The following is a 13966-nucleotide window of genomic DNA, read 5'->3' on the forward strand; positions in this document are numbered from 1 at the left end:
ATGATCCTAAACGTTTTGTACAAAATAAAGTATAATTAAAAGAAAAGAATCTGCACTAAACCAACATGCAGCTGCGCATTAACATTTTACATTAGTATATGCAATCTAATATAGAGAAGTTCCTTGTTCACTTACTAAAGTTTAGTTTTCAACACAAAAACATACAAATTAAAAGAAGCAATGCATATTCATTAAAACATTTGTTTAAACTCAGGAGAGCAATTAATGCATTTGGGGATTATAGGAGTAATATAGTTAAATTAGAAATTATGTTGTGACTGTAACCCATCCGGTTCTTAAAATGATCCAGCTTTGTAAAGGTAAAGAAGACAAGTGTGCACTCTTTTTGGAATCAATTGTGTTGTTAACTGCTGATGAAATACATTGGCAATTCCCATACCTGCCAACTCACACATTGCCACCCTGTGACACACGATATCAACTCCCATCGCAGGGTCTCCTGGTGACGAGCCGATATCACACGGTGGGTGGCAGGGAAAAGGAGCTGAAAATCACTGGAAATAGTGTTTTTCCAGCCAGCTCTTTTTCCACGGCTTTGAACTGCCATGTCCATTAAGATGTATGAAAACACCCCAGGACATCGGCATCGGCATCAGCAAGCTTTTTTTGTGGTGAGGGGGGTTGCAGGCAGGGTGTGGTTCAAAAGAGCCTTATAGATACTTTATCGAAACGTGGCCCTGCCACCTTCAAAGCCACCCCTCCTCCTCACTCTGTGAGATTGTTCTTCAAGTTGGCAGGTATGGTTTCCGCAGATTAGCACCTGAGCTCCAGCTCGGTAGGTCAGAAACATGTGCCGTCTGCAGCACTTGAACTAAGTTCAAGGGCTAAGAACTGAGTTAGGGGTGCAGGTGCAGATCCCTCTTCAGGGCCTTGTGCACTAGCAAAAAAACATTAGGATGTGGCCCCATGTGGGCATCAGGGGAGAAAATTCTCCAGGATGAAGTGCAAACTTGCCAGGAGTAGCATACTATACCGTGATCTGATCAGCATTTGGGCATAGCTATTAATGTTCGTCAAAGTGAATTTTAAAACCAAATTATCTAGTTACACTTTACAGACAATCCACAATATGTAGAGCCACTCTTCACGCATTAACTCTGAGAAGTTCGGAATAATATGAATACCCTTTGAACACTGAACAAACACAAAAACGTGCAACGGGCTCCAGTAGCGTAGTATGGGTCCTAGAGCAAAGAAGGAACATATAAGTCCCCGCCAACACTCAGGGTTCAGCGGGCCGTCTCGCCTCTTGGCTCCAGTGCCACTGCACCTGCAGCACCAATGGAAGCTACAGCACTGGGTGGCTCTCACTGCTCGGGTGCGCTTGTTCTTGATAAGCCCCTGTATTTGTAACTAGTCATAACTTTTCTCCTCCAATCGTATTTGCCAGTGGGAGTGGCATTACGCAGAACGTAGTGCTATCCTCTGTGTACACAGATGATTCAAGAGGTTTAAATAAATGACTATACCTCGCTTTGGGTGGGCTCTACTAAAACATGTTTAAATGTGTCTATCTAAAGTTTCTCTCTTTGCAATCATTTAATTTACATAGTGTATTGTTCTGAATAGGCAAAAACGACTTTTCTTTGACAGAATAAAGCAATAAACTCACTGGAGCCAAACCAACTCCTTTTCAATCGAAAACACCCAGTTCGTCTTGGAGGCATTTGCAGTCCCAACTCTTTCAAGCTTGAATATTTCAAAATGGACCAAACATAATTTCTGCTGATGCATTCGGGTGTCCAGGTTGATTAACATAGACACACAGACCCAGAGTTACTTTTTTTTCATGCAGTGCAGTAACCAACGTTTTGTGCTGCATTGTGCAATGGTGGAAAACACAGCACAGCATTGTATCCATAAAGATTGGCCTGTTGCTGCAGTCATTCCCTGAGATGGCAATCTGATTACGTTGCCTTATGTGATGTACAGCCTACCATCATGTTGCTAAGGTGACTATGAGCTGTCCGACCTAGGATTTACATAAGGAAACCACACATTGGGTGAGTGCTGTGCACTGCATGAGATATGCAATGCATTTATTTGTTTTTATTCATGAAATATACACATGTATCCCTATTTATGACTACATGAAATAGGTGTTAACCTTTTAAGTGTGGAGAACAACCCAGGTGAAAGGTAGGTGATGGTTACCCTCAGTTAGCACTCGAGGAGGAGCCGGCAGCCCACTAGACATAAAGAAATATTGTTTTAATTATTGTACTGTGTATTCTGGGGGGGTAGCACCACTCCATGGGCATGGGCCTGTGTTTCTCCAAACTCTTGGGCACGAAAGACTGTCAACTCCTGGAAGGCGGATTGTTTACCCACAACCTGCCTTCATGGTGCGGTGTGAAAACCCACTACCAACCAATGACAAAAGGCTGAAAAAAGTAAGGGTGTGATTGACCTAACCACTCATCAGCCTGTGTCTCCACCCCACAACAGGCCCATCGGTCTGACTGTCCCCCTGGGGATAGATTGGGGGAATCCTCCCCCAAAATGTCTCCAAGGGGGCAGAAAGCCCACTAGATCTCTGTGGAAAAATAGGCCAAAAAGCCTTTGAGAGAACTCCCACTGTCCTGTGTTTGATCCATTCCTGGCGTGTGGTCCTATGAAAAGCCACACATGTGAGGTAGAGTTTTTACTGGGATAAGTATGGGAACGCTGGGTGGTAGATATTTTATGGATCCCTGCAGATTTCATGCTATGAGGAAGATCCATAATTTTAGGCAAAGTTTGAGGTTTGGAGAACACTGTCAGTAAGAAAATGTCATAGTATTCTTGCACATCACACCACCCTGAACTCCCCTATATCTATCTAGTTTTTGGAAATATCTGGGTTTGGTAGGTTTTCCTGAGTGGCAGCCGAACCCAGGCCCAAATTCCGCAGCTATCAACATCACCAAGCTGGGTTGTTTTTTTTTTCCCTCAGATTTTATTTTGACATCTTCATGCCATGTTTTGGTGTGTTTTGCACTGCAGGCGTTTGGCCTAGACATAGAAGTGGGGTACCATTTTTATCTGAAGAAGAGTGATAAGCTGGGTCAGACAAAGTTTGTGGATCCTAGTTATGCTATGTTATATTAATTTATATGGCACACTAATCACCCAAGACAGTATCCAGGAGTTTGGGCTGGTATGTAGGTGTGAAGTCCCCAAGGTGCTTATATGAGGAGCAAGGGCTTCAGCTTTTTGCGAAACTTAATAAGTGACAAGGAGACTCTGATGTGTTGAGGGAGCTTGTTACACGTCTTGGGTGCGATGTAGGAGAATGAGCGAACTCCAGTCTTGCTTTTGCTGATGTGGGGAATGTGTGTGAGTGAGGCAGAACATAGGTGTCTGGTGGATTGGTGATTGGTCCCGTGCTGTGTTGGGCTTTGTATGTGTGCTTGACAAGTTTGAATTGGCTGTGTTTGTGAATGTGGAGCCAGTGAATCTTCTTGAGGTGGGGTGTGATGTGGGTGCAGTATGGAAGGTCGAGTATGAGTCTTGTAGCAGTGTTCTGGATAGTCTGGAATCTGTATAGGAGTGGTTTGGAGATTCCGGCATACAGAGTGTTGCCATAGTTCAGCCTGCTGGTGATGAATGCTTCTGTGACTGTCCTTCTGGTTTTGTGAGGCAACCATCTTGAGCTTGTCATCAAGGATGATCCCTAGATGTCTTGATTGGTTTGTGGGTGTGGGTGTGGGTGTAGGTCTTAGCTCCTGGAGGACACCAGATGGAGTTCCATAAAGAGGTCCTGATGCCAAAGACCAGTACTTCTGTCTTGTCAAAGTTGAGCTGTAGGCAGTTGGCTCGCATCCATTCTGCTATCATGGTGACGCAGTTGATGAAGTTGGTCTTGGTGATGGTTGTCTTGTAGGTCTGGGCGAGGATGAGTTGGGTGTCATTGGTGTAGGAGTAGATAGTGATGTCTTATGATTGGATGATGTTGGTGTCATGCATATGTAGAAAAAGGTGGGTGTGAGGAACGACATATCAATCTCTTGGTCTCTAATGTGACAAATGACAGCCTAACCTTTTGGTGTCTTGCCGTGATGAAAGACAAATCCATCTGAGAGCAGATCTTTGTATGCCACTCTCGTTGAGTCTTCTGACAAGGGTGTCATGGGAGACAGTGCAGAAGGCTGTGGAGAGGTCGAACAGGATGAAGGCCTCTGTTTATCCTCAGTCCAGGATGATTCAAATGCAGTCAGTGGCTATGATGAGCGCTGTTTTGGTGCCATGGTTCTTTGCAGCTTCTGGAACTTTCTTTGACAAAAATATGAGGAGAATGCATGTTTTTAGCCAAAAGCTGAAGTTTACAAGGCCACATTGGGAAAACATCATAGGATCCACACAAATCACACCACCCTGATTCCCCAGGGTATCTAGTTAAAAAAAATATCTGGGCTTGGAAGACTTCCCTGGGTAGTGGGTGAGCTAAGGCTCAAATTCCACAGCCCCCCACATTGTAAAAAAAGCATTGATTTGTTTTTTTTTCTGTTGCAGGCCATAATACAAGACACATTAGAGTGGGAACGTTTATATCAGGAAAAGTGTGGGAGTGCTGGGTGGTAAGAAGTTTGTGGATTCCCACAGCTTTTGGAGCTTTCTCGAATAGGAATGTGAGTTTTTAGTTAAAAGCTGAGGTTTGCAAGGTAGTATGGGTAAGAAAACCTAATGGGATCCACAGAAGCCACTCTACCCTGGACTCCCTTTGGAGTTTAGCTTTCAGAAATGTCTGGCTTTAGTAGGTTTCTTTGTGTGAGGGCTGAGCAAGGGTTGGGTGAAATTTGATGTCTACAGGTCCCATTTTGGGATGTCATAGGTGCTAGGCCCAGTATCACATGTCAGGTACTGTTTTTATCAAGAGAAGTGTGGGAACAGAGAATATTAGAATATTTGTTATTGCCAATTGTTTATCTCTGTATTTGTGGCTTTAAAATGTAATCAGTGTGCAAGAAAGAACACATTTTGCCAGGTGTCCTTTGAATCACATACTAGTATGGTTAACCACAAATGCAGATGTGTACAGATAGCCACTGTTTCTAAACACAGTATTGTGTGCCCATTTCATAGATATATAGGTTTCCACCGGACCCCTTTCTGATTCATTAGATTTTACCATATGAATTGCTTCATGATCAGTATACAATGAAAAATCGTTTTAAGCTGCAGCTACGTTATTGGTTCTCAGTTTCCCATATTTTTGAGAAATTTACAAAACCTATATATATTTTTGTGACCGGAAAGGTGTTAAGGTATATTTCTTCTGTAAATCGGACATCATGGCAACAAATTAGAGATGAAAACCTTGTCACAAATTGTTATTTTTTTCTACTTATTTGCCTTGTTTATCTTTTTAATTCCAACAGTTTGTTTTCTTGAGAAACGGTTTTGGTAGCTACACAAAGGACCTTTGCTAAATTCAGAATTTTGTCTACTTCTCAAAAATGTATAGCTTTCTGTGGTCACCTATAGATTTCATGCCTGTTCACCTCAAACTGCAAGTAGTTTAAAACCACAAGAAAAATGGACTACCTCCATTGTTCAGGCAAAACTGTGGTAAGTAATATTTTTGGTACACCTCTGCTTGTTCCTGAAAGCTGGAAATATAGTGACCCCAGTACAGCAAACCTTTTGTTGATGTCATTTTAGAAAAAAAAATATGTTCTTTCACAGCACTGTTTTCTAATTTTTCAACCAAAAATTTAAATAATCTATATTTTGGCTATTTCCTCAGCTCCCTCTAGGAGACTTCACAAACCCTGAGCACATTTAGTATACCTAAGATGTTTGAAAAAAGAGACACAATTTTTGCCTGCACATCTTTGGCGGAAAACAAGTTAGAAAGGCCTAAGCACAAAATGCCCAAACGTTCAGAAAGCACTCGGGGTAAAAAGCCTCAGCAGAAAGTGGTTAATGTGTGATTCAAAGCCCAGTTTAGCTATTTCAGTAGATAAGCTTTGTATGGAGTGATCTACCCCATTAACCTCTTCTATGCCCATGACGAGATAGTCTCGTCATGGAGCACGGTTGCGCTGTGCCCATGACGTGACTATCTCGTCATGGACCCCGCCCGCTAATGAAAGGCCCGGCACAGGAGGGGGAAAGGGCGGGGCACTGAAGGGGTTAATGCTCCTGTGATGTAAAGTCAGAGAAAGACGCTCAAAGCATTTTTGCTGAGAAAAGGACACCTTTCTAGCACAACACACATTTTGCGCTAGATAGAGAACAGCATGCACTTCGCACATCGCTTTGTGCTGGCATAAAGCCTTATTGCATTTGGGCCATGTATCTTATTAGGGTCAAATTTTGTCCCCAATACGTTCCATGACATATATAATTGAAAAGGGGAAGGAAAGCTTGAAACTTGCTATGGGCATCTAGTTCTAAACAGCATAATATTTAAACCTCTGGGCAATCTACACATAAAAACATTGTACATCGAGACATAGAAATTCTATGCCCATCTAACATTTCATCAAACATCTAGATTCAATGAGTTGATGACATTTCGGTTAAAAAATATGCGAGCCAGCAAAAACCACGCTTTGCCTAATCTGTCCATGGCTAAGTCATTTGTGAGCTGCTTTTCTGTCTCAACATCAATATTTTCAATATAGTCATAACTTAACATTTTCTGAAGAAGTTATTCTTCCAAAAAATTGTCGTTCCAATGAATTACCCCGTAATCCGCAACAAAATCCCAGAGAATATATATTTCAGCATTCAAGCGATATTTTCCATATTTTAACTGGTTTCTTACTGAGCCAATTGGCACTTTGACAAATCTAAGTTAACCATGCTACTTTTGTGATATTTCCTAACAAGAGAGACCGAGCTAAATTGTGAGGGTATTTTCTTGTTAAAAACAAAAAGGCCTCTTGCCAAAGGACATATTTTCTTGTTCTTTCTGTACCTTTCGAAATTAATTGAACGGAGATATTAAAGGAATGTAAGAAACAGAACACAATGTTGTTGAGGAAAAGTGGAAACATTTTATTTACGTTTAATAAAGTCTCTGCATACTGTATTTCAGTTTTATACATTTTTGCCAAGGTTTAACAATGTCTCCAGACTTCATAACAAAGAAATACAGAACAACCTTCTGGTAATTAACATTTTGAGGTCTTGATGCATAGAGCTTCTCATTGTGTCTCTGTTACCAAGCATAATCTGGCTTATTCATAAAAGGTAGGTGACAGCTTCAAATAAGTCACACATAACTTAACTCATACGTTTTTGATTAACTTTCATGCTTTTGGGTATTCAAATAAATTAGAGTGTTAAGATATTCAAAAGTGTAGACTTGCGTGTTTTTTGCCTCTGAAACAGAGGTGTACCCACATTTACGAGTGTAAATTACTACTGCCAAAAAGAAACAGTAGTAACTCCAGCACCACACGTAGCCATCAAATGATACTGCAACACCTTAAGACAGAACATAATGTTGGTAGGGACTTGAAATTAACCCTTCTGGCTATAATGTTAAGTTATAATATACAAAAAATAAGGCTACACATATAAATTAAACATTTTTAAAGTAAAATGTATATATATATATATTCACAGAAAAAAACATAGGTTTCATACATGTTATAGTTAGCGGAAATTTTACTGATAAAAAACCAATGAAATTCCCCCGTTATAGTTAGTGCAGGCAACTATAACTCACGCGACCGCAATCCTCTGCTGATGCTAATACTGTATTTAGACACTTATTTGCCCATGTCTTCTTCCATACATTTTTAGCTATACATATATTACGAATATTTTTTTTTTCATAAAGACACATATGTCATCAGCAGAAGATTGCGGTCGCGTGAGTTATAGTTGCCTGCACTAACTATAACGGGGGAATTTCATTGGTTTTCATTGGTTTTTTATCAGTAAAATTTCCGCTAACTATAACATGTGTGAAACCTATGGTTTTTTCTGTGAATTTGCAAGGTTTTTTAAATGCTAATTCCTAACTATAACGTGTGTGAAACCTATGGTTTTTTCAGTGAATTTGTACGGTTTTTTAAATGCTAAGTTACTTTACGCCATTCGTGGCGTGCACGCCCACTTAACGCAGTTCGTTCCGTGCGAGCACGGTGCGCTTCGCGCACCGTGCGCGCACAGTGCGCACCGCGCGCTCACTTTACGCAGTTAGTGCCGTACACGCAAGGTGGGCACACCGTGCGCACATGGAGGACATATTATGCACTTCCTTGTGATAGGTAATCTGTTAAATTTAATTTGTAAGTGATGACAATAATACGCCATGCACAGAGAGTGTTTTTTTTTTTTTATTAGAATTTTTAGCGTAAGCGCACCGTACGCGTACGGTAAGCGTAATCGGTGAAATTTTCAAAAAATAAAAATTTACCGTTTTTGGCCTTAGGGGATCTTTGAGGACTCAACTAACATGGCTATGTGCATGGGCGCTGTCTAAACAGCCCCTTTATATGTTTTTTGCCTTTGTTTACAGCCCCCCCTCAGAGTGCGAGAGAGAAAATGGCGGCCGCCGCTTCCTGGTTTCGACCGATTCGAATGTTTACTTAGATGTAACAGCCAATCAGAATCGCGCTCGCGCACGCCACCGTACGCGTACGGTAAGCTTACGGTAAGCGTACCGTAAGCTGGCTCAGATATATATATTGATTTAAAGGCTATTTTCTCAGAATCTACTGAACAGATTTACACCAAACCTACAAAAGGCACTTCCTTGACCTAGGGACTACCTCTCTGCCAAATTTCTAGTAATTCTGTTCAGCCGTTCGGGCTGTAGCCCTGTCTAAAGGTCCTATGGAAAAATGCATGGGAAAAACGCGTTTTGGGACCCCCCTTTTATCTCAGCCCCCGCTTGACGAATCCCCCCAAGACTTTGAGGGTAGGAGCGGAGCGTAGCGCCCCACCTATTTTGAGAAATTCGCGAGGATTCGTCAACCGGCGCCAAAGTTATTCAAAATAGAATGTTGCGGATTTCCTATGGAAAAGGGGTCCTAACTATAACTACCTACTGGCGACCGCCAGTAGGTAATATATATATATATATATATATATATATATATAATTTATTACGAAAATATTTCAACCACTTTCTTGGAATTTAAAATTAGTATGACATTAAGGGGCCGATTCCGATCCTGTATTTTTTTTTCCCGCACGACTCGTATCCGTATTATTTTACATACGAATCGTACAAACAAGTACCGTACGAACAGTGAAGTACGATTCGTACGGGAAAAATACATACGAATCGCCTCGGGAAAAGTGTACGGGACGTCCCCGGACAGTTTTATGTAAGAGTCGTAAAACTAAAGTCCGAGCGCACAAGTCCGATCCGTACCGGCGTTCCGAATGCAAAAGCGTATGGAAAACGTCCCGTACGGAGAGAACTGTGTATGACCCCTACCCCGGGTACACTTGTGCCCGGGGTACGAGTCGTACGGCCCCCCCACCCCAGCCCCGTATGTACGCACCGTACCCCCAGCCCCGTATGTACGTGCCGTACCCCCACCCCAGCCCCACATGTATGCGCCATACCCCCACCCCAGCCCCGTATGTATGCGCCGTACCCCCAGCATGTCGGCGCATACATATGGGGCTGGGGTGGGGGTACGGCACGTACATACGGGGCTGGGGTGGGGGTACGGCACGTACATACGGGGTTGGGGGTACGGCACGTATATACGGGGCTGGGGTGGGGGTACAGCACGTACATATGGGGCTGGGGTGGGGGTACGGCGCGTACATACGGGGCTGGAGGTATGGTGCGTACATACGGGGCTGGGGTGGGGGTACGGCACGTACATACGGGGCTGGGGTGGGGGTACGGCGTGTACATACGGAGCTTGGGGTACAGCGCGTACATACGGGGCTGGGGGTACGGCGCGTACATATGGGGCTGGGGGTACGGCGCATACATACATGGGGGTGGGGGGTACGGTCCGTACATATGCAATGTTGGGATACGCACCGTACATGATGACACGTACGATGTGGGTGATGGCGTGTACGTCGCGTAGCAGGCTCCCTTTTCCTCGTGCATCATGGCGTACTTAGCTTTTCCGGCACTTTTTGGCTCCCATAAAAATATAGCCGTGCGGAGTGCTGTGGGTACGAATCGTACTTGCTGGTCCATAAAACGCTGCCTGACTCCGTGCAGACGTCACGTACGCGCTGTCCAGGATCGGAATTGTATATATTTTTTAGCCGTACGGTGTTTTTTTACGATTCGTACGGAAGTGGTATTTCTGTACGAATCGTACTTGCTGGTTTCTACGGTGGAATTCCCGGGTACGAGTCGTACGGAGAAAACGCTCCGTACAACCATTTGTACCCGGGTTTTACAGGATCGGAATCGGCACCTAAATGTTAATAAAAAAAGAAATAGAATAAAAATTAAATAATATTCTTTACCTAACTTTTAATAATAATTAATGCATAGTAAAATATATTTTTTAACATAAGGTGGAAATGTATGTTTTGTTTTCAACTTAATTTAATTTAATATATTAAAATTAAGTGAAGCTATAATTCAAAATTAAATGAATAGTGCAGTATCATGCTTTTCTTTAGCTCTACAATTCAAATAAATATATAACATTAATTTACAATAGTATTTAACATAAAACTATTGTACTGACGGCAAAGTTTCCATATGTGTGCTATTTGCTTCAGTAATTAGCGCAAGGATTCATCAACCTCAAATTGAGGGATCAAATACCTGCTATTTACACTCACTATGTAATCCCATGTTGGGTGCAACTGTAAGTTTCCCATCCAAAATGTAATTTGCACCCCCATGTTGATTTTCTACGTTGCTATTTATTCACAGCTTATGAGCACCGAACAATGAATGCAGAGCTCCTTCATGACAATTTAAACTGTTTTTTCAAGGGGAGAGAGGGACTTTCTGTCAAAAAATAGATTAAGGGATAAAGTAACTTTAGAGGAAAACTCAAAACACTATGCAGTTTGTGATTCCATGTGGGAGTCTATTTCTTTGAGAAAAGAAAAAGAACGACCGTCTGGGATCATAAACTCTATGCAGAAGAAAAAGAAAGGAATCCAAACAGGCAAACACTTTACACATGCATTATTTTGAAGAACAGCTCAGTGAGAATGACTTTTGAAGTTGTTTTTCAAAGATTCTCATATTGTAAAAATAGATTTTTTTTCAACTCAGCAATTAACCACTTCTTTCAGTGGTTTGAAATCTTGAAATGTTAACAATTTGAGAATGGAAAATATTCAGATTAGCGCAAAGAATTATTCGCCTTCTCTTACAGGTCTCAAAATTGTTTTGACCTACTTGGTCAGTCTGTGGTATTATGCAGCATAAATATTTCAGAGGACAGACACAGTAAAATAAAATAGACTAAGTATAGCAGGTTTATGTTAGTGTTAATCTGAGGAGGATACAAAGATCAGAGTGAATGTATTCTGAGGGTTTGATTCTCTAGATTTGTAGCAGACCAGAAGGCATTTTTACAAATGGATATTGCCACCAGAACATGGCTTTTAGTAACGTTCTGGTGGTGATATCCCCTTCTCCTTATTTAAGAGGTGGCATTCACGTGGCTTGCTGCCGCCTTGTAATTGAGGCCCCTTTTCACACTTCACTTGGCGTGAAAGGGGCGTGCAATAGGTGTTGCAGTTGGCATTTTGATGCAACACCCATTGCTTTTTGACATTGCCCCATATTTACAAGGAAGGTGCAGCACCAAAACTGAGGCCAGGTAAAACCCGGTTTTAGGTTGGCTATACGAGGAGAAATTACTAATTTCTCCTAGTTTTTTGCTTTTTCTATGTGTGCTGCATTCTATGTTGTGCCGTATTTTGGTAAATATTTTGCATTCCTGTGTGTAAAAAATGTCACAGTGGGGTGTTATCAATTTTGGAGTACCACCATGTGCTGACATTTTATTGTAAATATCCCCCTTGATCTTAACCTTTCGGATTATGCAGATTTGTTGATGTGTCCAAAATATTTATAGATACAATAGTCTAAGAACGGGAGCAAATTGACGCACTTGGGACAGAGTGTGAATTGCATTTATATGGAGAGGCAAGGTTTTTAGATATGTAACTTTGGAAGTTAGCCAGTTTGATAACTATCATAATAGAGCCAGATGTGAGTAATTCAGTCGGGCCATTCAGGATTACTTTGATTTCATTTAACTGGAGTACCAAGCTGTGAAAATTACTGGCCTTAGCATCATAGTTCCTTTTGGTTTCATTTAGGAGTTAGCTAATACCACAATATCTGGTGAGTCCATTTTTCATGCCTCTCCTTCCAGGACATGATATGGACTTGAAACAATATTAGAACATTGTAATGTTGAGCACTCCATTGAAGACCATAGAGTGCCCTAGCCTTCTACTGTCTGGGAGATACCTGTAGCATCAACATTCCAATGTTTGTTCACAGCAACAGTGAGGTCCTTGTTTTACAAATTGGAAAATTCTGCCCTCTAGAGGCAGGATGTTCTAATAGCCTTGCAGCCCTCCATAGTGTGCTCTACCAGTCATTAAAGGCCCACTCCCTTGTTAAATGCCCTTGTTGAATGCTCAAGTTTGCCTTTGATGGCCAGTAGACACAGTTACAGTGGGCCCAAAGGCTAAAGTAAATGTAACTTGTTGTCGGTTCTGTAGGAAAAGAAGCACCCAGCACATAAAAATAAAAAGTAACCTGGAAATCTCACAAAACCTTATTTTGAAACTAGATTTGCTCACTTAGCACTGGTTGTGCTGTGACTTTTTACTGAATTGTTTAGATAAATTTAATAGTATAGCAATCCTTAAGTCGTATGTGCGTGTTTTTGAAATGTTATAAGGCTTATTTAATATTGCTAGTCTCAACTGAATGTGTGCTTGCCCTTTTAGTCATAATTAAGACCAAAATGCTACAGCATGAAAGCAGGCAATAATGTCATGCAGTCATGAGAATAGGCTTAAAACTTCACCTTAGGTCAATAAACGACTCTCTGTCTGGGAACACTAAACAAAGAAACTGAAGATAATGGCAATAGCTAAAATGTATTATCTTTGAAGTTGCCATAAAGCTAATTCAATGCCCCTGGCTAAGAGTACTTTGAAGAATAAATAACAGGGAAACATGTAATGAGAACACTTTTCATGGACACAAAAGAGTCTGTTTTACTATAAAGATCGGTGATTAACTTTGTGCCAGGAACATATGTATATGTTAAAGGTATCAAGGATGCATTGAATTGTGGTCCACGTCATTTGTAAAACAGCATCCTTCACAAGCGTTTACAATCTCAATTTCATGAAAATAACATTACTAATTCAGTGAGGCATGTAGTCACACAAGCAGATTATGCTACATGATACCCATCTCAAAGAGCTGTCAAAAAATAATGCTGTTTCAAGTACGTATGAGCACACAAGAGACTTAAATATAAGTTCCATATAATACTAGTGGCAAATAATTCTGTTGACAATAAAAATCAGTCATTTTCTAAGATTCAGTTGTGTTCATACGTTGAAATTCGGTTGCCATGCATTGGTGTAAGTCTTCCTCACTCTGAAAGTGTTGCAGACCTTTTTCTGGATCCATAACAAAGCCAGTGAAATTTCAGCGAGAACATTGCACGTTTTCTAGATTCACAAGATCATTAATCTTTCTTTTTAAATTGACTAGATCAAATTACAGATTGGTCATGTTCATATTTATATTTCAGGTCTTGGGACAACACTTTTGGATCTGTGTGCAGATCGTCCACAATACGCAATTACTGAATAAGTATAATAATGTATTAAAAGGGCAGGCAACATCTAAGAGGCTGGGATATGTAGAGGTGATACAGTCAAGAAATGTTCACTTTCGCATGTGTCTTATAGCGCTTATGGAAGATACTGAAAAGATATAAACTGTGCATTGTTGGATCCCTCTTAGGTCTGGCAAGACAGCCTTATATGCTTTGGGTACACCCTCATTTTG

The 13966-nt window shown here is 41.2% G+C and overlaps 1 protein-coding gene across 1 annotated transcript in view; it reads right to left on the reverse strand.

Moving 5' to 3' along the window:
• Positions 1-13966, reverse strand: part of SACK1B (scaffolding CK1 anchoring protein B) — a 445300-nt gene that overhangs the window by 173229 nt on the left and 258105 nt on the right. The gene's annotated exons all lie outside the window — the stretch shown is intronic.

Source organism: Triturus cristatus, chromosome 6 (assembly GCF_964204655.1).
Source record: "Triturus cristatus chromosome 6, aTriCri1.1, whole genome shotgun sequence".
Lineage (NCBI taxonomy): Eukaryota > Metazoa > Chordata > Amphibia > Caudata > Salamandridae > Triturus > Triturus cristatus.